Raw genomic sequence first — 27,394 nt, forward strand, 5'->3', positions numbered from 1 at the left:
TCGTGTGTTTGATTTACGTCCACCATAGCTCATCTAGTTCTAAGTCCATGATTCTCAACATGGTATTAGACCCATGGCTGAGCTAGGTAGCTAGTGGTGTGGTTTCTTCATGAATGGATCATAGGTCATGTTACTTCTCAAGTTCCTATTAGCTCAACTACTCTCGTCCTAAACTTCTATCATGTAGTCCAATATAGGACCCAGGTCATGATTCTAGCGAGCTAGGGCAAACAAGTGGTTGGCTGTCAATATGGGAACAAACCCCAAAACAACTATCCATATTGGTGGCTTAGAAGAAAATGTCACAAAATCTATTTTGCATGCTGCATTCATTCCTTTTGGTGACATCAAGGACCTTACAATCCCCTTGGATCAATCTACACAAAAGTATAGAGGCTTTGGATATGCTACATACTTGGAGAAAGAAGATGCTGCTGCAGCCATGGACAATATGCACAACGATGAACTCTATGGGAGAGCTTTTGACAGTAAACTATGCCCAACCCATAAGAAGAAAGGGTGGTGAGCAAGGATGGGCATCTCAGCCAATTTGGGCAGATGCAGATACTTGGTTTGAACGGTAGTAGCAGGAAGCAGAGATGCAGCGGCTTTAGGCAGAGCATACAGCCAAAGCACGCACTACTAAGGAGGAGAAAGAGAAATTACTTCAGGAAACTGGAGAGGAAACAGGAAAAAAGAAAGCCTGAGATGGCCCAATGGCTAGGGAAAAAGCAGCTCTTGAAGAAAAAATCTTGACTGCTTGAAAAGCATAACATCTAGAGCTTTCGATGTTGGCACAAGATTGCATCCGACTATATCTTTTAGGTGGAAATCTGTAGTGACAAATGCCCTACGAACAACAAATGGCACATATGATTGAACAGAGAAAGGGGGAGGGATTTGGATCAATTGTATGGTGGTCCCCCAGCGATCGCCAACAAGAAGAGGAAGAAGTAGAGAGCAAAGCAGACCCATTATGGAAAATATATGAGGGGTCAATTGCATATTACCTCATATATTTGCCACATTATGGAATATTGAACCTTTACGTAAAGACCATGGATACCCAAGTAGTGGCTATACACATACTTGGGGAGTTGCTAGCACATTGAAAATTTTATAGCAAAGAGCAGTGAGAACCTTGACAGGCATATCTACTCGGGTAAGTTACTCATGAATATATGTGTGCATCACGTGGGTTCAAAATAAGGGATTTTTAAAATACCATTTTATACACTTTTTACATACAAAAGGGTGTAATATAAAGAGGTTATTTATGTCTTAGTAGTCCATCGGAAAGGATGTCTAGAAAGCTCCGTCCGGCACTCCCATGGAATGTTATGGGATTTGCGATCTAGGTCTTCCCGTGTCTGCCATGTAGCGGAAGTATCCTGGCCGTTCCCACTTAGGATCAACCGGAATTAGGGTTATTTTGATTGGTCATTATCTAACAGCAACTAGCGTCGGACCCAAGCGTACTACTTTACGCAAAAACGCCAAATCCGAAGCGGATTTACGCTGCACTTGGTTCAAGGAGAATGGGAAACGAGGGGATGCAAAGCTCAACCTCTCTGCCATAAGGCATAGTCCCATTCCCTTACCCTAAAACAACGTAAATTGGTTAAGACGTAATGCTAGGTCATCGCTCTCGTTATTCGTTTTGATGATCATCCTGCTGTTCTTTGAGATTTTTGAGAAAAGTTCCCAGCTAATCGGGACCACCCAACCGTAGGACGGACCCATGGTCCATCCTCCACACTTTCCTCGATTTGTTTTAGTTATGTAATTATCTAACATATTAATTTGACATATAACAATCAGCTTCTTTAATTAATCCTATTAAGCACTGGTTCCTTCATGTAATCTTATCATGTGACATAGAAAAAAAATATCAAACAAATCCTTTATTATCATTTCATCATTTTATCTTTGAAATACAAGGAGTTCCGACCGTAGGCTTGTCCATAATCCGCCCGAAGGCTATCCAGTAATCCACAAGGATTACTATTCCAAGCTTTCGCCCGTAAACTAGTATGTGGGCCTCGAGATCCAATCCTTAGTCATGTTAGTCTCTTGTGCAGGACCCGAAAGGCGAGGGATTTACGGCCAGAGCCCCCCTTGGCACCCAAGCATCCTCCTGCTCCAAGTAGAGCTCAACGGAGAGACCTCTTGCGGTGGGTTCGGTCCACATTCCCGGCGCGGTCAACACCCCCTTGGTTAGGGTCAGGCAGGCAGTCGAGGGTAACTGAAGCTGCCTCTCCCTTCAGGCCTTCAACCTGAAGCATTAGATATCTTTTCATCCTTTAGTTCCTTGAGCAAACAATGCAAACAATGCTTTCTAAACTGTTACAACCACAATCAATTCCAGTGGTCGTTTATTTGGCCAATTTCTAAGGAGTGAATCTTTCTCTCCGAATGCATCCAGCACTCGATCCAAGATCAATTGCGACTTGGCAAGATCCCCAAGGGTTTGTTTGTTAACCCTATATCCTTGGGTTAGGGCCGTACCCTAATAACCCAACTTAATCAATACCTTAAGTTCTATTAGTAGTAAATATGTTATTCCAATTTACTAATTGGTCTTTTGATTCCAAGCAAATATCTAATCCTCGTATCTTGGTTACTTTACCCAAGAAAGGTACTATATCACGATGAATATTTCTCCTCTTGCAAGATAACTTGCGTAAGAATCTGCCAATCTCATTCCGAGGAATTGCCCATCTCCTTTTGATCAAATCACAATATCATGCGACTCTGCAACCTATTGCGCGTGTCACATCAAAATCATGGGACTATTTTACCCATCGAATGGCGCTGTCTAATCACGAAATCATGATTAGATAGGAAACAGGGTTAGGGTATCTTCATAACAATCCGTTCCTGATTGCACTAGGTCGATATTGTCGGTCCTAAAGGTCCGAATCCAAATCGAGTTTCATTCTTTTAGCAAGCGATCCTTAGGGTAAAAACCCTTGATCGTTTCTCGCAAGTGTGTCCTATTGTCCATACATTCCGTGAATGAGGGCAAGTATTTAGGATATAAGAGTTTCAGCTTTGGCAATAAGAGCGATTAGGTCAGGTCCTCAACGTGCTAAATCCTAGTTAGCACTTGGGATATGTTGCATCGATTTAACCATTCCTAACAAGTCCCTCGCGGTTTTTGGTGTTTAGGTTAAACCAATTTACTTGTCTATTCTTGAAAATTTTTACGATACCATTTTCATAACCACATGATTCATTGTCTAGGTTTGAGTAGATTTACAAACCCTACTTTTCTTGCATAAGATCAAAGCGTATGTTAGGTTATGGCATAATTCCTATTGCTCCTTTTTTTAACATGCAATCAAGATTCATGTTGCTAAGCTAAAGGGTTTTATGTGAACCATGCAACTTTTTTCTAACTTCTTTTCTAAATGAGATATTCGTACGCTGAATGAGCATTACACAACCTTTCGTAACTATTTACATAGTTGATTGAGTTTTAAGCCAATTGACTAGGGTTTAATTTACTTCACGCAGCTTAAGAACCATTTTCATGCCTTGCAAATTCTTACGGATGATTAGCAACCTTCTTTTAATGAATCATTTCGAAGGAAAGATGCCTAATAATGCGATATGCAATTTATTCTTTCCATGCAAAATTGAAGTGTACTATCATTATTTCGTCTTGAATACATATACTAGCCAATGGATTAGGGAATCTACATCAAGATGTTACAAGTGTAGCAAATGAATACATATATACTAGCCTATGGAAGGATATTATGAGAAGCATTATGGTGCTCTGGATTTATTTCCATTTGACCCAAATGATTGGAATGAGGGGATTCTTAATGCATACAATGGCCTGATTGATGGATTCCCATTTGATTTGGATGGTGTAGGTTGAATTTCACTACAACAACACTCACCACATGTGTGAGGTACCTCCTCCATCAGGTGTTTGGAGGAGTGCTAAGGTAATTCACTAAAATTTGTGTCCATGCACAATGTAACTGAATCTCCTTGTATGAAATATAGAACTTAGTTGAACATAGAAATCCCAATTTTACTACATAGAACACTATATTAGGGAGTTTGGAAATTTTCATATACTTTGGGAATTTATAGGATGGTCAATATTTAGTCACATGGTCAAATTGTTACCTACTTTCTTGAAGGTGAAACTGTTTTTAGATACTATATAGATGATAGTACCAAGTTCCATCTTCAGAAAATGGATTAAATTTTAGCCACAATATGGTCAAATCTTTATTTCTAATTTGAGAGTGAAACTTGGAAGATTCCTAAATTCTCTAATATTATGTTACAAGGGAAGTGTGGATATGTTACCCCTAGCAATCTAGCACCCACCTAAGAAATATCACTTTGTGATCAATTAGAGGTGAGACTAGGGTTAACACTGCACTTGGCTCAAAGAGAGTGATCAGACACGAGGGAGAGTGTAACTTGATCACCCTACCCATAAGATAAAATCTCAGCTTTGTCTCTCTAAAATGGTGAGAGACCTAGAACTAGTCCTACTGACATTTGAGGGGTCATGATTTAATTAGCTCTAACTAATGCTGGAAGGTTACTCAACTTATAATATCCACCTAGCCATAGACATTTGATTGTCAAGATTGAAGCCTCCTGCTTTCCTTGATTGGTTTCCCTTATTTTTATAATTAGTAGAGCACACTACAATGCTTTTTGGACACATAAAAGCAGTCTCCTTTTATTTTTCTGTTAAATAAACTCAATTTGTAGTAGATAATAAACTAGTCAAAAATAAAATGCTTTATTCCATAATATTAATAATCAAAATCAAAATCTTTACTCGACAGAGTGATACAAAGCCATCTTTTTGAAGAAAGATACCGTCCAATAAGACCTTCTAATTCCATAGGATTGGGCTATATGTGATTATACTCCATTTGTGGTCAACATGGAATTTATTGGCTTAGAGACCCTCTAAGCTTCCTTGATCTTGAAGAGCCATCTTACATAATAATGGTACTTATCACTTAGCCCTTTGATATCTTAGGTTCTTGTGTGATTAACAAAAAAAAAAAACTTATCTCTCTCAAGAGCATCGGACCAACACTTGCTGCATATGAGTTTTTTCACAATTCGCAAAGTGTTAAGGAGAGTTGGACTTGGGATTGGAATGTTATGAACCACCATATTCCTTAACACACTATAACACAAACGAGGCATAGATGCGCATGTTAGACATGCAAAGTCGGGCGCGTCTATCATAGCGCCTATAAGTGCGTGTAAATAGACACGAATTGTGCATCTATATATCCGCGCAAATAGACGCTAATATAGACGTGCCAGTAGACGCACAATTATTTAACCACCTAAAATTGTAATTCACATAATTAAAAAACCAAATTTAATAATTATTTAACCACCTGAAATTGATTCTTGAGAATGCACGTGTGCGCATGATAAAAACCATAGAATTAAGAATACACATTGAATCATTGAATTAAAAAAATAGAGTTAATAATTACTCGAAGTACCATTGGCATCCTCGAAGTGAGCAAGGACACCACAATCTTGGGTATTTCTCTTTTCATCTATACGTTGAGTTCGAAGATGTTTACCCTCACACCAAAGTGCATTGAATAATGTGCACTAGTCGTGTAAAAGATAAAAGATCAAACTAGACATGCTGGACCCTCACGAGGTGTTCAAATAACTAGACATGCTGGACCCTCACGAGGTGTTCAAATAACTAGACATGCTGGACCCTCACGAGGTGTCTATAGCAAAATATACTGGGTAGATGAAAGAGCCCTTAAGCTATGGTACACTTACTTGGGCCTTAAAACAAAGATCAGCATTACTCCTACTCTAGACTTGGATAAAAGTGCCAGTGAAGACTCGAGTGTTTTATGGCTCGAGACTCAATTTATGAATGGAAAAATATCACGTCCACATCTAGGTTCTATCCCACCCTTCAAGTTCAAAAAGGGCATGGGGTTTGGAATTCCTGGCTTTTTTAAAGGCAAGCCAAAACCATTGAATAGTTTGATGGAAGGCCCTCCCCTCTTCTATTTTGAAAATGTTGAGAACGTTCCCAATTCAAAGTGGGAGACCATCAAATGACATTTTAATGGCATAGATCCAGAGTTCACAGACTCTAGATATTTTTCAGCATGCTTTAGGCTGAGGTGGTTGTGTTTATAACCTTCCAATAGATGGAAGAAGGTTGATCCTTCCCCTTGCTCCCATGACAATATTTGAGGTGCTTTCGAAAACAAAGAAGTATTGGCCCTCATGGGATCTGAGAGAAGCTGAATTGCATAAACACACAGGGTGCCCCTAGCACTATATGTGGATTGATCAGAAAAATATTTTCTTCCCACAAAGAAAGAAATATACCTTCTTATCTTCAACATGAGATTGTCCTGGCATGCAAAATATGGAACTTGGTTTGGGTCAGCCCAGGCCAAGCTACCCCACTTGAACCCCATGATATTGAGCTGGTGCTTGGATATGATCGTGACCACACTTGAGGCTGCTCTACCCTTTCAGATTGGTATGATGCATTGGGCAACTCATTTCAGGTCAATACTATTGCGTACAGTCTTTCACCAGTGAAAGAATTATATCTGCAAGGTTTAACAGTTCTGTCCTTATTCTCGAGCCTTGGTGGGAAATAAGTGGCATTGCACAAATTGGGTATAATTTTGAAGGCTATTGTTATTGTGGAGATCAATGATAAATGTAAAAACATAAGAACCAGCTAGTGGAACAAAACCTTCCAAACAGGCCGATTTCAAATGGAGGATGATGTTAGAGATCTTACTGATGATAAGTTGGCTCAGATTGTGGATGTAGTGGGAAAGATTGACCTCATAATTGGGGGAAGCCCCTGCAACAATCTCTCAAGCAACAATAGAGTAAGCATGGTAGGCTTGGGTGGCAAAGAATCCTATCTTTTCTTTAAAATTCCGAAGATTTTGAGTAGTTAAAAACATATCATGCAAGCAAGAGGTTACCTGAATATGACGAAACATCTTAACAACTAGTATTTTTTTGAATAGGGCATGATTGGATGTATATACAACATAATTACACTTGGATCATACACTAGGATATGATATACATGTATAGGATCATATGGATATGATATACATGTATATACGACATGATATACATGTATAGGGCATATACATGCATAGGACATGATATACATTACCAACTTTACTTCTTTCTGAGTATTACAAATATACATCCAATCATTCAAAGATAATTACATATATGTGATTTCATGCCCTATATACATCCAATCATGCCCTATACAAATGTGATTGGATAGGGCATGATGATTGGATGTATATATAAATCAAAGATTGACTTGTGCATTTGCAATATATATATATATATATATATATATATATATATAACTGATCAATACACTCACATGTCTCACTTAATGTTGTGCACTTAACCTAGCCATGCATGCCAATTCATAGCATGAGTAGATTGATGTAAATCAGTTGGCTTGTGCATATGCAAGCTATTCCAATCATGTCAAGGTGTACTTATAGCTCACATATCTTTGATTGATTGATGGATAATATGCCTTTCTATCTCTTTCATGTACACCTTCATTGCATTATCTTTCTCTAGCTAAAAACCATTCGTGCTTTATCCACCTATTGATACGTAAGTGGGATAATATGCAATTGTAAGTGGGATGGTCTAGTAAGTCACCACATATATATGTACCAATTGACTTGCCAATGTGTTATCTCTTATCCTCAAGCTTTATTATATATGTCACCACATAGGTCAATTGATTCCCTAAATGCATGCATTGATTTCTTAAATTGTTGTTGCGCGTCTGTAAGCGCGTGTAACAAGAATTATCTGCGCATATACACACCCTACTACACACGCTAACAGATGCGCCACGCAAGTATAGAAAAATTTTAAAAAAGTTGTGGCTTTCTTTTCAAACCTGTGCTCTCCTGCGTTTTTTGCGCGTTTTCTGCAGTTCGAGCTCGACATCACTACTACTCGTGTCTATCTATCACTTCATGAAGACAATGAGGCAAGGAAATAAGAGTAAAAAGAGGACAGGAGGAAAGAAGAGCCAAAGAGTAAAGAACAAGAGCCAAACAGCAAGGAAGAGAACAAGATTGAAGCAACTTACCAAGGGAAGGAAGAAGGAGGACAAGGAGCTTGCAACCTAGCCACCGCCACCCGCTGGAACAAGCAAAGAAAGTGAGTTCTTCTTCTCTCTCTCAATCTTGTTTGGTTTCTCTGTTTGTTTGTCTCTCTCTTCACATGCTGGATCTTATAATCTATGGAGGTTTTTTAGCTTTATTTTTTAAGCAAGTTTGAGAGGAAATGGTGCGATCGTGCGCGTCTGTCAGCGCATCCAGATGATACTGTAGACGTGGCTATAGACGCGAAAATAGACGCACTGACAGATGCCCACAGAGACGCACTAACAGATGCTCACAGAGACATAGGTATAGACGCGCACAGAGACGCAGGTATAGACAATGTATGTAATATGTTTTATCTGCACAGGGTAATATGATTTTTCTTGTGTAGATGTGGAATCCTGGATCCTCCAGCATCCCATTCAACAAGGAGCAATTAATGGGGGAGATGACCAATTATCTTGGTTGCCCTCCCACTGCAAATGAGGTTTTCAATATGATGTCTGGGATACCTATCACATCTTTGCCTACACAGGGATCAGCTGAGGTACATGGATCGGCCGAAGGACGTGCATCTGCAGAAGCACGTGTATCGAGTGAGGTAGAGGGTAGTGCATGCCAAGGGAGGAGGGAGACTGGCGCGGGAGGACGAGGAGGTCGAGGGCTTTGTGGGGGTTGCCTAGGTGGTGGCTCTCGATCACCCTCACCAGAAAATGAGAGAGGTGAGTGTCCACAAATGTACTACTCTATCACTGATGTTGGTGGTATCTTGCATGACTTTGAGGAGAGGGAAGTGATAGCCTACTTGAGGAGTGTCATGCATGCCACATACAAAGATTGCATGATTCCCTTCAAGCACCAAAAAAATGGTTTGTGGCAAGAGGTGCTGTAGGCAATACATAAAAGGTACCCTAATCCCGAGAATTCACGATTCTCAGATGATTGGGGATGGTCAAAGGTGAGAGACGCGCTTGATAACAAGAGGTCTAACCTTATGACGCGTGCCAAGGAGTCATTGCGGAGACAAGAGCAGGGGCACCCTGGATATGGCCAACCACCCAATTGCCATGGCAAGGAGTGGAAAGAGGCCAAGAAGAGAGCAACGGAGAAAATGACAAGTCGCCAGCATGTAGAGGCGCGACGTATCCAGATGGCAACCATGGGATCGTCGCATTATGGATTGGGTGGCAGGGAGTCATGGGAGGCTGAGTTTGTAAGTATTATTTGATTTCTTTTTTTAAATTAAATTTTGTAATTTGTTTCACTTCATTATGTAGTGTGTTTTAATACATTGTATGTTCAAATTGTTTTGTAGTATCATATTGTTGGTAGGATGCCTACTCCTAGAGAGGTAGGCTATCATCGAGGTCATAACCGAGTGTCCACTTGGCAGCATTTCTACGAGGCACTCATCACGGAGGAGCAATATAATCGCCCCATGAGGATTCCACCATCAGAAGAGGTATGTTTTATTTTTTACATGAAAAGTATAGATAACTCTAATTTATTGTTTGTAATGGTATTTATATACCTTAATCCTTTGTGTAGGCGAACCCTGATGCAGTTGAGGATAGCGAAGGGGGGACTAGCAGTAGCGGTGGCGGCAACGGCATCAACACAGGCAGCGGTGGTGGTAGCGATGATGATGCCTCTTCTGAGGAGATATAGAGGAGCCCCATGTATGCATGCCTCCCCTTGGCTTGTAATTTTCATTTTTGATATGTATTACTTTCAGCTACTGCTTCCGACCATGACGTCACAAGCACTAGAACTCATAATGTAAAAACGTTTCATCTATATATATGAAATTTCGTGTACTACATACATTGTTTTGTTTTCAGTATCCAATCTTCGAAATAATCTTTCTCTGTTTTCCCTAAGCATACAATTTGATGTTGATGGGGGGAAAAAAACTAGAGAGCATGTGGCTTGCACACATGCTCTCTGGTTTTTTTTTCATACCTCTGTTTTGCGCGTCTATCAGCCCGTCTAAATTGCAGGATAAATGCGCATCTATTCTCGTAAAAAACTTTCAGAGTAAACGCAGTTGTAGACGCATAGATACACGCATGTATAGACACACAATATGAATATGTCCACTTTTTTATAAATATGATTATATATTTACGTAGTGCGTTTATACGCGCATCTATAGGCGTGTCTAAGTGTGCATGTAACTCTGATCATAAGCACGCTTTTAGACGCGATTTTGTAGACACGTTAATAAACGCGCCCGACATTTTTTTTCACAATTCAAATATTGTGTCTACAAGCGCATCTATGAACCCTTTTTGTTGTAGTGACATGTCTGGCTGTTACAAGTACAGAACCATAAGATATGTATCTCATCATTTTAAAATCCAAATTTAGAGATAACCATAGAAACATTGTTTATAAAACACTTCTTAATATGGGATGCATAGAGTCTATCCCTTCATTAATCGTATTTATTTTCTTAAAATAAAATCATGATGCTAGTATGTTTTTGTATTTTCTAATGGTAAATTTAAGTAATTCTAACCATACACAATTTATGAAGCAGAAGATTCATGAGTCATCCTAAATGTTTTTTTAATGTCTCGAGCTTCTTTCTTTAATTCCAATGAAGTGCATATACGTAACTATATTAGCTAATGAAATAATTTATAAATTTATTTGAGTTAGAATTTAAAGATTTAGAAATAACTATTTTTTTCATTCACAAACTTGATTGTCCTTTATGGGCCAACCATCGTTGTTACGGGGTATGACTTTAACTTCGATTTGTTGTGTGATGACTGGTTCTATGGGTTGGATGGGTTTGTGAGTAGCACCTTATTGTATTATTACTCAAAGAATAAAGAATGAATGTGTACATATATAGTTAGGGTTAGTGAGTAAGAAAGGTGGCTGGCCACATTAGCCTTACCCCAACAACCTTCCACTTAAAGGCCAATGTGTCTTTAAGGGAAACAAAAGAATGAGAGAATGTGTGAGGTATATCACTCGTAAGTTGTGCTCACCCATCAACTCTTGAAGGGCTATCATTAGTATGAACATTGATAAGCCTAACTCAATCATGCTTAAGCACCTGATGAATAAAGTGATATCTCACTTCTATGTGCTTGATTTTCACATGACATTTCATGGCACTTTGACTATTGCTATGCAACAATGGCATGTCTTCATCCAAATCAAGTCTCCCACTAAAAGAGTAAGCCATATGTTTTCTATGCATGCCTTTGTGATTCCAATATACTCAGCTTCAATGGTAGATAATACCACATATTGCTACAAATGAGACATCCATGAGATTACACCAACATACAAAGTAAAAACATATCTTATGGTTAAATTTTTATTATCAACATGTCTTATATAATTTGAATCTATGTATCCAAGTATACCACTACTATGTTTGACTAGCTTATATTGGTTTTTGGTTGAGTTGCAATGAACTTATATATTTTGTTGATGGCACGATTGGTTTTAATATGTTATGTATATGTTTGTTTGGGTCTATTTTTTATTCTAATGAGAGGTTGAGATTGTGGAAGATTGATTTTGAGTGTAGGGGGATATATTTTGAATGTTTTTTTATGAGTTGGAACGGATTTTCTTAGAGCTAAGTGGTTTTTTTAAATTATGCTGATCTTTAGTGGTATTTAATGAGTTTATATATATCTTTTGTTAGCCTTTATATATTTATATATATGTTTTGATGGTCTTGTAGCTTGGAAAAAATTATCCAACCTTGGAAAGAGAAGAATATAAGCCCAAAGTAGCTAGCTCAAATAAAAAAGTAGCAGTTGAAGACTGAAGTGAAGCTTGGGATGACCATTCACTACAAGATATAGGCCTTATATCGACGTTAAAAGTGACGAAAATGTAAATAACAAAATTTTCCCCCGTTGTCGCAAAAAGCGTCGTTATTGGCGACACCATAGAACAGTCGGTATCAGCGTTGCTATCAGCATCGGTATTGGTGTCGATATCAGTGTCGCATTTATCGACGTTGATAGTGACGATTTGTGACGAAAATAACGACGCAAGCAGTAAATTTGCGACTCTAATAGCGATGGTAATATGGAAATTTTTTTTGTGGTAGGGCAATATAGCACTGTTTGCTTTATTTGAGCCATACAAATGAGTTTCTCCACTATGTATAATGCTCGTGCAAACAAAAACAAAGTATACTGAAATCATAACACTAATACATGAAATAAATACACAATCGCATAATAAGCGATTGGTACAATCATGACAAGATATCGCTAATACATAGAAAATGTCTACACAGATCAGGCGACCAAAAAATAAAGGTGTGTGAGCTCTAGGGATCCAAGGGCGAGCTACATATCCTCGCCATTCGAAAGCTCACCCTGTCGCAAAGTAGCATCGAACAGACTCTGCAAAAAAAGAAACAACAACACATCAGTCCACCATACAATAATACATTCTAATTAAACATGGTAACTACGAACAAGAAAGATGAGTGACTTATAGGGCCGCCGCGTCTATAAAAATCGGTCGATCAATGAAGTGAGACCGTGTCTCTCTGCATATCGAGTCTCAAGGCCGATCGGGATCATGATTTGTAATGGAGTGCTGCAAAGAAAACAAAATGCTAATTGTTAGAAACATGATTGTTAGTGCAAAGGATATTGCAAAAAAATAAACAAGCAAAAAAAAAAAAAAACTTACAAATTCCTCCAAATATGTCCTGTGGCCGCCACTCCCAAGATCATGGACCACTCCGGCCTCGAGTCGTGCCCTCACCGCCTCACGCTGCTGACTCCAACGTCCTGGAGAATCTGTAGCCTCCTCCCTCAGTCGGCGCCAGTCGTCCGTGTCTAACCACTCGCACTTTACATCCGCACTCTTGATTGCCTTGTGTGCGTTGGATCGTCTGTGTGACATATATACACGCATGTAATCCATCATCCAGCCCTTAGAAAATCTATCTAGTGAGATTGGAACCAGAGACTCCTCATGCAAGGATGCTACTATGTAGTGCTTGCTCCCCTCTGCTATATTCTTCCAATTATCTAAGACGTTGTGTCGAAAAACTTGTTGGGACAACTCTCTCACCACAACAGAAACGAGGCATAGATGCACATGTTAGATGCGCAAAGTCCGGCATGTCTATCATTGCGTCTATATGTGTATGTAAAAGAGCATGTAAATAGATGGAAATTTTGCGTCTGTATATCCGTGCAAATAGATGCGAATATAAACGCATTTTCAGACGCGTAATTATTTAACCACCTGAAATTGGACTTAATATAATAAAAAAACTTGAGTTAATAATTATTTTTGCATGGCTCTCTAATGAATGGTAGTTCCTCCTGTTGACAAGCCTGATATAAGTAATTAACAGCAAGTGACACAAACCTTATTATACAATTAGTAGCAAGCATTACATGTATCTTGTAAATTTTCTACTTAAAGATGATAAAAAATACTTCTTTCTTATTATGGAAAATTCGATTTAGCTTTAAACTTGACTATTGATTCTTGAGTATGCACATGTGCGCATGATATTTTCCATAGAATTAAGAATACACATTGAATCATTAAGGAAATAAAGTATGTTACAGTGAATGATCCATCTCATCTTCAATGAGATCAGCCCTTGCTAAACTATCTACTTCTAGGTCTATGTTACCAAGAGATAACGAAACAAATAAGTCTATCCCACTATCAGATGTGTTGTTATATTGCTTAATAACTTCATCATCATCAACCACATTATTGTCCTCTTTTGCGTTTCCTTGAACATCCTCGCGAGGTTCATCTTGTACTATATCACACATATCATCCATTATGGTGTCATCATGTACATCATCATTAATTTTTGGATTGTCATCTGCTATCTCTATGTCGGTAATATTACCATATATTGGTTTTGAACGATTAAACACAATATTAGTGAGTTTAGGAATCTCCCAACTCCCATTTTTTGAATACTAAAAAGGTGGCACACGGATAAGATGCCTACAAGTTTCTCAAAAACATATGATGTGACATATCATTGGAAAGCGCTTGAAAAATGGAATCTATTGAGCTATAGAGCACTTGATTTGGAGTTATAGTGTTCAAGTTATGACAAATCCAAAGATTTGACCGCGCGTCCCAAACTTATGGAAAATTTCCATATTCCCCAACATGGTGTTATTAGATATAGGGATGATATACCACCATCAGTTATTGTTTACCATTGGATGATACACAACTTGTATTTGAAAAACAAAAGCAAGAAACTAAAATACTTATTATATTGTGTATATGTATCACATGTGTACATATAAAAAATTTAGCTTTTACATATATACCTGCTCGCATTGTTGAGGTAGTACTAATGTGTCATTCTTGTTTTGGTGAAATTTTGTAGAGTCAATGATTACAAAACCACTTGGATGACGTCTGATTGTGCAATGCTCACCATTTGTTACAACTTCTTTAAACCACTTCACATCCAGTACAATATATATAAAGAATCCTCTGAAGTCAAGCTTTAGAATATCTTGGATCAAGGCACAATAACCTTCCATGGTACAATTGGCATCCTCGAAGTGAGCAAGGACACCACAATCTTGGGTATTTCTCTTTTCATCTATACGTTGAGTTCGAAGATGTTTACCCTCACACCAAATAGCATTGAATAATGTGCACTCATAGTAAAAGATTAAGATCAAACATGTCAATTTATTATATAAAATATAACTAGAAACAAATTAATTGATAGTATGTCTCACCTTTGATAAGCAATCTCGTGTGTATTCCCACTCTTCTTGAGATATATTAATTTTCTCCTCTTTTTCCATTCTCTCCATTTCCTCATGTAACCAATCTATATCAATATGATGTGGGAGCGCATTTAGATGATCTAGAAATGAGACATTACATCCATATCTGGTGCAAAATGCTTGTCTTTCTCTTTTTCTTCTTGCCCTTGCTTCATTATATAGTGTCACCCATTTGCTCAATACATCACTATTGAGCACACAAAAACTATTTAACTTACAAAGTTCTTCTTTTATTAGCACTTTACTCATTCCTTTTCCTTGAGGTATTATAGAGGTCATCCTCAAGTCTTCATCGTCTTTCCATAGGTCATGGTTGAGAGGGCACTACAAGGATTTGAGCTAGTAGCGACGCCGATTAGCGACGGCGGATAGCGGCGTCGCTATTTGCATCGCTACTAGTGTTGCTATTTGCATCGCATTTAGCGACGCAAATAGCGACGGCCGCAGGGAAAAAACGCGACTAAAACCGAGCGCGGTTTTCATTTCGCGTTTGCTCCATTGTGAGTTTTGAGAGCGAGAGCGAGGGAGAGAGCGACCGTCATGAGAGAAGGAGAGGAAGAAGACTTGCCGCCGCCATTGTTCGCGAAGGAAAGGAGGAGCCTTCATCGCAAAGAGGAGCCGCCCCACGCTCGCCATATCTCATGAGTGAGTCTCCCTCTCTCTTTCTTTTGCTTGTTCAAGGTTTAAATCACTCTCTTTTGCTTGTTTAGGATAGGAAATGAAAGAGAAATAGAGGGAGAGGGAGAGAGAGGGAGAGAAAGAGAAAGAGAGGGAGAGGGAGAGTGCATTCTCTCTCTCCCTCTCCCTTTTGCTTGTTTAATGTTTAAATCACTTTCTTTTTTGCTTGTTTAGGAGAGGAAATGAGAGAGTAAGAGAGAAAGAGAGGGAGAGGGAGAGAGAGAAATAGAAAGAGAAAGAGAAAGAGAGGGAGAGGGAGAGGGAGAGGGAGGGGGAGGAAATGAGAGAGGGAGAGAAAGAGAAAGAGAGGGAGAGGGAGGGAGAGTGCATTCTCTCTCTCCCTCTCCCTTTTGCTTGTTTAATGTTTAAATCACTTTATTTTTTGCTTGTTTAGGAGAGGAAATGAGAGAGAAAGAGAGAGAGAGAAAGAGAGGGAAAGGGAGAGGGAGAGGGAGGGGAAGGAAATGAGAGAGGGAGAGAAAGGGAAAGAGAGGGAGAGTGCATTGTCTCTCTCTCCCTCTCCCTTTTGCTTGTTTAATGTTTAAATCACTTTATTTTTATGCTTGTTTAGGAAATGAGAGAGAAAGAGAGATAGAGAGGGAGAGAAAGAGAGGGAGATGGAGAGGGAGGGGAAGGAAATGAGAGAGGGAGAGAAAGAGAAAGAGAGGGAGAGGGAGAGGGAGGGAGAGTGCATTCTCTCTCTCACTCTCCCTCTTGCTTATTTAATGTTTGAATCACTTTCTTTTTTGCTTATTTAGGAGAGGAAATGAGAGAGAAAGAGAGAAAGAGAGGGAGAGAGAGAGAGAGGGAGAGAAAAAGAGGGAGAGGGAGGGGAAGGAAATTTAAGATAATAGACTTATCGATAATGGTATGCAATGTGCTTTGCCATGGGCCACGTACATTGGTGACTCTCTAAGATGGCTTAAAATTGGTCATGTCCTTCATAATGTCCAAGTAGGGGATATAATTGTGATATGCATAATTCATTGTTTTTGTATTAACTTTATAGGCATAACAAATTAGAAATCATGCCAACTAGTCAACGGAAGGACTAAAAGAAAATGATACCCTAGCTAATGGTCATTACGGTACTTCATCAAAATGAACCCAAAATTATTGTTATAGAAGAAGAATCCCTTAAATTGAGTATAGGATATTTTCTCTCAGGTCTTATGACTATGAGTAGAATTGATTGAAATAAATTTTATTACTATAGTTGATAAATTTCATAGATGGCATTAATTTTAATACGTGATCCTAGGAAAAAAAAACCACATTTCTAAGATGCTTTTTGTTGAGATTGATTTATTATTAGACTAAGAGATCCTCAATGATGCTCAAAATGGATTACTTATACTCAAAGCCCTCTAGTGCAGTTCTTTACAATAACGAATAATTATCTATCGGGACAAACAAATCCTTGAGCATGATACAAGGCCGAGATATAACATCAAAAAATCTCTCAACTACTATGTAACTTGACGTACATCTCCATAAAACTATGGTCAACTTGACATACATCTCCATAAATCTCTCAACTACTATGTAACTTGACGTACAATGCAAGATTTATGGTCAACTTGCAACTTGACGTACAATGCAAGGTTTATGGTCAACTTGCAACTTGACGTACATCTCCATAAAGCTATCCATTTAAGCCTCGTTTGTTGTAATGTAGATAAGACGGACAACAAAGAAGGTCTTATTGTTCAAGACCGCGAGACGTATCTTAATCAGCGTGTCCCATGTCCTTACTCTCAATGCAAGTTGGCAATTAGACGAAAACGCCGATTGTCTATAGAACACGTACGACGATTTGGCGAGTTTCAATCTGAGATCATTGATCAGGCGATTGGGGATTTTTAGCAAACGGTAATTTGAAATTAATATTAATCATGCATTGTACTCCCAAGCTAATTGAAAACCATTCATAATAAGATTGGGTCTTGTTGGCAAATTTTCTATCCAGGGGGGGTGATGTCTCGACCCAAGGGGGAGTGCACCCTTTGCGGCCAATTAGAAGAGTTCGTGGATGTGCGATGGATGGATTGTAGGAGCCAATCCACCACTCGCAAGGCCCATCTATACCGTCAATGCCAGAGGAGACAGACAACCTTCTCGACCTACCTACAATCTTGGAGCCTGAGATGGAGGCAATGATCTATGCATTGATTCCCATGGATGTTGAGACATCTGACCCACTTAGAGAGGATGCATCCATACCATTATATGATGGGTGCCGAGTATCTCGGTTGAAGACATTGCTTGCACTCTTAAGTGTGCAAGCAAAATACGGTTGGAGCGATACGAGAGTGACTGAGTTATTCAGGTACCTTACACATAGGCTTCATTGATTTTTTTTTTCAGTATTATTGCAAACATTTGTGCTTTTTCAAGGTGTTTTATGATTTTTTTCAGGTTATTGAAATATCATATATTACCACCTGCAAATACCATGCCTGAGTCTCGTGATGATGCACAACATGTTTTACGGAAGCTTGGCATGGACTACAATAACATCCATGCATGTATCAACGACTGCATACTGTTTCGAGATGAATACAAGACTATGGAGACATGTCCAAAGTGTGGTGCTCACAGGTATCGATAGGACTTGCAAGGGCAAACCATCCCTCAAAAAGTTCTCAGACACTTTTCGCTCATCCCCTGCATAAACCACATGTTTGGCACGTCTGGCATGGCAAGCTTGACAATGTGGCATGTGCAGAATAGGTCCACGGAAGGAGTTCAACGAATATCAGCGGATTCACGTGCATGGAGCCACATTGACTCTACCTTCCCAGGCTTTGCGCGAGAGCCAAGGAATCTTCGGCTCGGTCTCGCCATGGATGGTGTGAACCCATTCGGTCTACGCTCGACTTCTTACAGTGTGTGGCCTATAGTGCTTGTCAACTACAACATTCCTCCATGGCTTTCTACGAAGAAAGGACATCTCATCCTTAGCTTGCTCGTCCCGGGCCGCTACAAAGTAAAAAATATGGACGTGTATCTTCATCCATTAGTCGATGAGCTTAAGATTTTGTGGGAGGAGGGGGTCACTGTGCAAGATATGAGCAGGCACGATGGTTGGCGGTCAACCAACATTCGAGCCATTCTCATGTGGACGATGCATGACTTTCCGGGATTGGGAGAGTGCTCAGGTGAGCAGACCTCCATTCTCGCTGGTAATATCTATATTTTATTTTATTCAATCAAGTATTCACTAGGTCGTGGCTCGCCTTACAGGTCTAGTTACCTCAGGTTATCATGCATGTCCATTGTGTGGGCCACAGTTAGAGTCCCAAAGGTCATGAACCATGAAGAAGATGGTATATCAAGGACACACCGCTTTCTTGCCGGAGGATCATGAACTCAGGGAAGGTTTTCTTGGATGACCTCCAGCACGTATGAACGCTGCAAGCTGGTATAAGCTAAAAATTGTAAACCCGGAATCACATCCAAATGGAATGCGACGGTTCTCAGTTTTCTACGAGTTGCCATATTGGACCCACTTACAGGTCAACCACTTGTTGGATCCCATTCATATTTTCAAGAATGTGGGCAGCTTGTTATGGGACCACATCATAGGAAAGAGAGACATTATAGGGTCACGAATGGATTTGAAGGAGGTAGGTAAGATGGAGGCACTTTGGCCGCAGTCAAGTGCTAAAGGGGGAGTGCAGCTTCCTCGCGCTCCCTGGGTTTTGTCTACCAATGAAGAGTGCATTGTGAAGCAAGTAATCAAGTCTATCTGCACTCCGACGGGTATTATGCGTTCTCTCAGGTCCGCATTTTCTAAAGATGACCAATTGTCTGGGCTAAAATCCCATGATTGGCATAAGATATGTGAGGTTTGTGAACAGAATGGATTGTAATTAGCGTGGACATTTTGCAATTTGAAAAGTGGCCATTATTCATAATGCTTTCTCATTTGTGGCAGTTTGTCATATCGATCGCGATCGCAGGATACCTTACTCCAAAAATTCGCGGGGCCATTTACAAGTTGTCGACTTTGGTGCAATGGATCTCACAGAAAGAGATTAAGATGTCCTCTATTGAATCCGCAAGGTGGGAGCAGTTGAGACGGTCTGTCTCTTTGAGAAATACCTACCCACTAGCATGCTCACGATACAAGTTCACCTTTTTGTGCATCTTGTGGACGAAGTGGAGATTGCTGGACCTGTCCATATGCAATGGATGTGCTTCTTGGAGTGCTTCATGAAAACCCTGAAAGGCGTCATACGACAACAAGCTCGTCCAGAAGGTAGCATGGCGGAAGGTTGGTTGGTGTCAGAGACGTTAGTGCATATCTCACAATGGCTACCAACAGTGGAACCAAACAATGAAATGCTATGGACACTGAAGGACGATGATAGACTGACTGGAGATGTGGTGGTTTGAAATGGGGTAGAAAAAATAATGGATGCCTCAATGGAAGAGAAGGTGAATCGCTTTTGTATATTGCACCATGCCTCCATGGAGACGTGACTCGCCAAGTACCAGATTGCAAGGCAAGATCGAGAGGAAGCGCGAGCTGAATTCCGACGCAGTACGCGTCACCGACTGATTCGATATCCCGAAGGCATGGAGGAGATGCCGCGATTTATATCAACACAATGATTGCATGGAGCCTTGACCGCAGCATCCAACGAAGGGACAAAGGTCTCGATGGAGGAGTGGGAGTTCTCGAGGGGATGTAGTCTAAAGGTGATGAGGGGTTTCGAATGTGTCGTATCTAAATTTGCTTGCTACATCTATTTTGAGTGTTTCAAATGTGCAGTACAAAATATATAGTGCAGCGTGGTCATGCGGACGACATTTTCGCATGGAGCGTATTGACAAAATGCGCTCCACAATGGACTGTGGTGTCATGGCAAGGTTTGAGCAAGAGAGCCGGCGACGAGCAACGGATCCGAACACGGTTGTGGATGAGCTGGAGTATTTTGGAAACTTGCAAAGTATTATTACAGTGGATTACTGTAGCTTCTCCATGATACTATTCGATGTGCAGTGGTTCAAAGTGGTACTTGGAGGAGCTGGAGCAACAGTTCGACAAGGTCCATCTGGATTTCTCGAAATAGATTCCGAAAAAAAATGGACGGATTTGCGTGACACCTTTGTGTTGCCGGCCCATTGTGAACAGGTGCAAAGAGTCATTTGCTTACTAATTGTAATACGACATGGTTTATGTCACAATGGTTTGAACTCGCTTTGTACATGTTTGTGAACATGTAATCTTCTATCCAAACCCCCGACAAACTCGATGGTGCTATGTTATACCTTCAACTCCTCGAAGTGCAAGATTATATGATCAAAGCGATGTTCTAGGCATAGATGAAGAAAATATGCAAATAGAGGGGTCGATATTACAAGGGGTGGAGGCCACCGCAAGTTTGGAGTCCGCATTGGCTAACAATGATGGAAATACAGAAGTCCAAGAATTTTTTGAGAACGAGGCAGACTCGTTCTTTTGTGGTGACATGTCTATCGACCTTCCAGTGTATGCAGAGTTGTGTCAAGAGATTAACATGGGACCATAGAATATTTCATTCTTGGAGAATTGTATTACTCAATTCGTTGTTTAGATCTTCCATAAATGTACATAAGATATGCATTTTAAGAGGGATTTTTCAAAAAAGATTTATATTAATGAGACCGGAATTTAGGTGACAGGAAATGCTTAAAAATAGCTAAAAATTATCAATATCAAGGGAAAAATATTCAATGTCAAAGGCGGCAGCTCGATCTAGGATGATTTTAAGCGTCAAAGTGCTTTAAAGATGCCCGAGCGACACTTGTTGATTTTTCATAATTTTTCAAATAGTCCTGCGGGTTGGCAAGAGTTACTAACCAATGCGGGATGCCAAGCCGGACGCCTAGGATTTTTCAAAGCTCAATTCGGAGTCTGGACGGGAAAATGGCCACAAAATGGTCAAGATATGAAAAGGTGGACACTTGGGAGGCCAAATTTGAGCATGCCTTTTGAGTTTGGACCCCCCCCAAAAAATTTATGCACCTTATGAAGCAAAAAACGTGGAGAGAGAATTAAGAGGGATGAAAAAACGTGATCAACAGAGGGCGCTATTTTTTTCGCCATGGATGGAGAGAGGGCATCATGGATGTTATAAACACCCTACCTAATGGATTATGGGGCTTCATTCCCTCCTGTCTGTGGATCTTATCGCCGTCCTTCACGCCTCAATTGATGGCCTGAATGCTGAGATAGAAATCTAGTCTTTCTCTCTCCTCCCTCTCTCTCTTCTAAGGGGGAATTCATGTGGGAAGAAGAAGGAAGAAGAAAGAATAATGGAGGCTTGTTCGGCATGGATCGGATTGCTCCACGGGCTGGAAATGGTGATTTGTGATTGTGCTGGACATGAAGTGCTGCTGATTTTCAGATTTGCAACCATGGACATGAAACCCGAAACACGCAAATAAGCAGTAATTCAAATTTTTCAAAGGAAATTTGAGATTTTATGGCTTTTGATTGATAAAATGTTGTTCATATGGGCTAAAAATTGTTTATGTTGTTGTTTTTCATGAGTACTTGCTGATTATAACAAAAAAATCAGAAAAATATGCATCTTATGGCTCAAAATAATACACTAAAACATGTCAAATATGGAAAATCAAGGGAAAATTATATTTTTGGGCATGGCATAAAAATGGAAAAATGAATAGGAACACCAACTAAATTTTCATTTTTGCTGCAAGAAGGAACTAAGGGCCACAGCCCATAACCTATTTTGAATTTTTGGTAATAAAATAATACAAAAAATAAAGGAAAATACAAGGAAAATAGAGAAAAATCACTAAAAATAGGAGAAAAATAAATTTTGGGTGCGGAAAATTAATGAAAATTAAGAGCAATGTTTGTGAATGTTTGTGGGGACTGAAGCATGAGGATTTGCCTTAGTTCAACCCCACCTTCTTGTTCTAGTGTATTTTTCCCGCTTTCTACACATAAAATGATGGCAAAATACCATATAAATCTATACAACAATGCAACATTTGATTGATGGGAGGATAGAGTAGTTGAAATATGTCTAAATGCTGTGTGAGATGATGGAAAAGTTGCTGATTTCTATGCATAGCATTTAGGACGGATAATAATTATAAAATAAGGGCCTAGTAGCACGAGGGTTTCCTCGGTGCTAGGTCTGTGCAACGCCGCATAAGAACAGTAGTTGGAAGTCATTAAAAGGATGTTTTCCACATGTGCACAATATTGATTCCATAACTGTTTGAGCACTTCGCATCCACACTATGTATAAATCATGGAAATATTTAAAGGTATCAGAAATACTGGATGCACAGCAATTGTTTTCATTAGGACCTTGACCTACGTTGAGTGAGAGACAGGACACCCTAAGCCATAAGCTAGCCGTGGGGTCTAGGGAAAAGAGAAGTAAGGACAATGGTACATTCCTGTATACGATTAAATGGTACCTTGAGTGGACTTTTGTGCGAAATGTTTATATGTTGAGTGACGTATCGAGGGGCCATTCCCCAAGGTGTAGGAGAGTCGCAGAGGGTTGACGGCATTCAGCCGTAGGAGGAACCCCATGTGTATGTGATTTGAGCCTTTTGGCTATGTGTAAGGGACTCCCTCTGAGGAGTAGTGGGTGAGAGAAGAGTGGACTACAAACGACGTAATACAAACGCAAGATGTCTAGGAAGGCAATGCATGTGTCATCAATGCTCCTGGCCACGAGGCCGTGAGGTTGTTGAGCGCGTGAGATAGAGGTCCGGCTAGTGCACGAGCCAGTGCCGGCCCGTTTTTAGGTCCATCAGTGGTGCGATTGCCGGGAGCCGCTTAAAAGTGGCGGTCCTCGAATCCTGGTTTTCTAGGGACCAACTAGCAGTTTATGCCAAAGGATACTGAGATTGATCCATTATTTATTGATAAGCATCGTCTAGCAGAAATCCAAAAGCAAGAAAGAGACCAAAGAGCTAGGCGACATGCTGAAATTTTTAGGAGATATTCCCCTAAGCGTAGTGGTGCTGAACCCTTACGAGGGAGTGGATCTAGTGGTCTTGGGACCACAAGCAGCAAGTTAGGAGAAGGTGGAAGCTCTAGTGCTCCCCTTCCTGCCATAAGCCAGTCCACGTCAATTGCGGGAGGTGTAACCCCACCGTCCCCTATTCCTAGTGCAAATCCAATCCGCGTCATGGCGCAGCCTATTGCAATTCCAGCAGGAACGATGGATTTACCGGCTCTAGGTTACTCGCTACCTATTTTTAATGGGCTAGTTGAGGAAGATGCGGAACTCCACATTAGGGAGTTTCAAAAGCTGATGTTCAACTGTCGCATTCAAGAAGGATATTTAATGATGTTCTTCAATAGGACTCTCAAAAACAATATGGCAATGGCCAATGGCAGTAGTGGTCAAGGGATAGCAATGGCTAACCCTAATGGGAGAGGGAACATGATACAGAATGTGCCTTTATTACCAGCTCCCCCTAGCATGTCGATGCCTACGGGTAGTCAAATGGCTTCAAGTGGTGGAGGCCAGGTGGTCAATTCTAACACCATGCCTGTGGTTCAACAACCTGTGCCTAATCGAATTGTTAGGCCAATGGAACGACATGGTAATGACCAAGGCTATGAGTCGAGTTCTTCCAATGTTCTTGGCGAGGTTAAGGACATGATGAAGCATTATACCGACATGATTATGGAGCAGTATCGACAAATAGCCATTGATGTCAACTTCCTTAAAAAACAACAAAATTTGATAGGAAGTAGATACCCAGAGGAGGGTGCACCTTCGAGGTTTAGTTGCAAATGGTGTGGTGGGTAGCACTATCCAAGAAATTGCCCAAATGTTAAGTGCGACATTTGTGGAAAATCCGGCTATTTAGCAGCTACTTGTTGGAGTAAGATCAGTTCCCTCCAACGAGGTAGTCGGCAACCAGGGCCTGTTAATCATCGTGCCCAAGGAAATAATTCCCAGCGAGAAGATGGGCCTAAACAAATACTTCAACGACCAAAGACTACATTGGAGGAGCTACCAAGTGGTAGTGGGGTTAGTTTGATTGAGGCTGTACGCGTGAACGATGCTGAAACCTCTAATCTGCGAGCTGTTCTTACAAGAGGTCAAAAGGGTAGAGAAGCCGACAAGGATAAGCCTGTCGACGACAATGGAAACCCTAAACAAGGCGACAAAGGAATGCAAGTTTTGGATCCTTCCATGGAAGGGGGACCTTTGAAGCCCGTGGAAAGTAAAGCTGATAAGGAACCACCAAAGAAGAAGGTGAAAGTTAAAAAGGAGGCATTGAAGCCAGTTTAGCGACCTAAAGAGCGGATGGTTTGGCGGAAAAGCGAGCTCTATCAAACTATCATGAATTCGATTTGGTGAGCTCTCTTTGCGAAGTCAAGCCGGATGTGAATCTTTTACAGCTTATTAAGATTTCCCCAGGAGTACGTAAGGAATTTAGAAAGATTCTATGTACCAGGTATATCCTAGAACCTTTAGGTATTGCGCGAGTTGGTGATGACTGGTTCGAGCATGCTGAGAAGCATTGCCCAAGGGTTGCAGCCTATGTTGATGGGATATTAGTAGATTATGCCATTGTCGACACGGGATCATCTGTTAACATTATGAGTTCTGAACTGATGGAAAGGTTGGGTCTTGCGATCCAAAAAGATACCTCCACAATTCTGAGAATGGCAGATGATAGTTTGAGACAGCCGAAAGGCTGCATTACTAAGGTCCATGTCACTGTTGCAAATATAGAATGCCTGTTGGACTTTAGGGTGATTCGTTTTGCAGGCCGTCCAAGTTACCAAGTATTACTCGGATAACCTTGGATCTTGCAAGCGGACTGCCAAGTGGATATACCCACCGGTCGGCTAATATTCGGTAGAGGTTCCCAACGTGTGGTGGTTGATGCTTATCCTGAGTCCCCGCAGAGTGAGAGAGCTCCTCTATCTTCTACAGAATTGGAGACATTAGAAGATTTATCTACCAGTGAGACATCATCGAGTGATGAGTCCAAAGAGGGATCCACCACGGAAGACATCTATCAGATCACTTTGAATGAGCCGATAGAGGGCCAAGATCGTATAAGAGATGTAGATGTTATCGAGCTAGACCTTGGTACGCTTGATGATTCGCGGCCAATCAAATTAGGTTCTATGCTCAGCTCAGCAGAAAGGGAGGACTATGTAGCCTTGATCCAAGAATTCCGTGATATCTTTGCCTGGAGTTATGATGAGTTGAGAGGCATCCCTCCTAGTCTTGCTGTTCATACAATTCTGTTGAAAGAGGGCAGTCGTCCTGTACGGCAGAAAGTAAGGCGTATGCCTTTCGAACTGAGGGACGGCCTATTTGAAGAGTTACAGAAGCTTCGAAAAGTGGGTTTGATTTTTCCTGTGCAACACACGGAATGGTGTTCGCCGGTTGTGATTAGAAAGAAGAAGAATAATCAAATCCGTTTATATGTAGACTTTAGGGAGCTGAATAAGCAGACAGTTAAGGACTACTACCCGTTGTCGTATTGCTGCGCATTCGAGGTGTGAAAACCACCCAAAAGTTGTGTGTGTGATTTGATACTTTGTACATACTTAGTTGTTGTGTTTACATTTATTTTCTGCGTATGAGTATAGTGGCGAGCATGAAGGGTTGCTTTCAGTCTATGTTGAGCAGGGTCAAGGAGAAAAGACATTACAACTATACAAACAGATGCAAGAGGAGGGCATTTTCTCAAATCAGTACACATTTAAGATCACATTTCAACATTGTGGTTCCCTTATTGAAAAGGAAGATGTTAAGAACATGGATGGGAAACCAAGAAAAGTTTTTTTTGAGAAATTTTACGAGCATTACATACAGATGCTTACACAGGATTACCATCGATTTCACATGGCAATCAGTGGAGTTATTGGAAAGAAGATCATGGTGCCTGGTCATCTGTACATGATCAATCTTATTGTTGTGAATAACAAATACTGCAATGTTTTCACAGACAATAAGCGTGTAATTAATATCGTCAACAGCAAGGAATTTGGAAAGGTTTCGGTTTATGTAAGGATCTTCTCACAGAAAGAAAGTTGATTGTTTAAGATGGCTTTTGTGACATTTGGTACAACAATGGTGGGAAGCATTACTTTCATTAGAAATGAATGGGACTGCATTATCAGATGTACAAAGAGTAGAAAAGCTGAAATCTGCTACTAATGCAGTTTTCCCACTAGTGCTGAACACCTTTTCGGTTCCATGTGATGATTGAAGGGTCTAAGAAGGTTCTAAGGCACTTGTTGGGACATTTTTGGGTTCTAGTGTTTCATATTTAGTGGAGGCATATTCGAGCCCATAAAAGGGCCACCTTTCTGAGGCTATTGTGGGGAGAAAAGAAAAGCTTTATTGGGCGTTTTGTTTTTCTGGGGAGCAAGGGGAAAAAAAAGAAAAGAAAAAGCAAAACGAGGGAAAGCTTCAGAGTATCAGAGGCTCGGAACCGCTAGACATGAACCTCTTCCACTGGTAAGAAGCGCAGTAAGGCTCCTAAAATTCAGAGGCTGGTCACTCCCATTACCTTGCAAAGGAAGAAGAGGCACTCAGGCTGTTACGAGTGATGCAGGCAATCTCCTCACTGCGCATGAGAAACATACGACGGACGAAGAAGACAGATTAATTGGGACGTTGTTGTGAAGAGAAATCGAGATAAAGAAAAGCTTACGGAATTGCAGTTGAAGAGGGGACGAAGTTGTTGCAGAGAAGACGATAACTAGTGTTAATAAGAAGAAGATCAACCGTC

General features: G+C 40.4%; 1 pseudogene; it reads left to right on the forward strand.

The window, feature by feature from the left end:
- Positions 1–244: 244 nt before the first annotated feature.
- LOC148010927 (uncharacterized) lies at positions 245–26,694 on the forward strand (annotated as a pseudogene).
- Positions 26,695–27,394: the final 700 nt, after the last annotated feature.

The sequence above is a fragment of the Lygodium microphyllum genome, chromosome 29 (genome assembly GCF_053477565.2).
Source record: "Lygodium microphyllum isolate KBCC chromosome 29, Lygodium_microphyllum_v1.1.10, whole genome shotgun sequence".
Classification (NCBI taxonomy): Eukaryota; Viridiplantae; Streptophyta; class Polypodiopsida; order Schizaeales; family Lygodiaceae; genus Lygodium; species Lygodium microphyllum.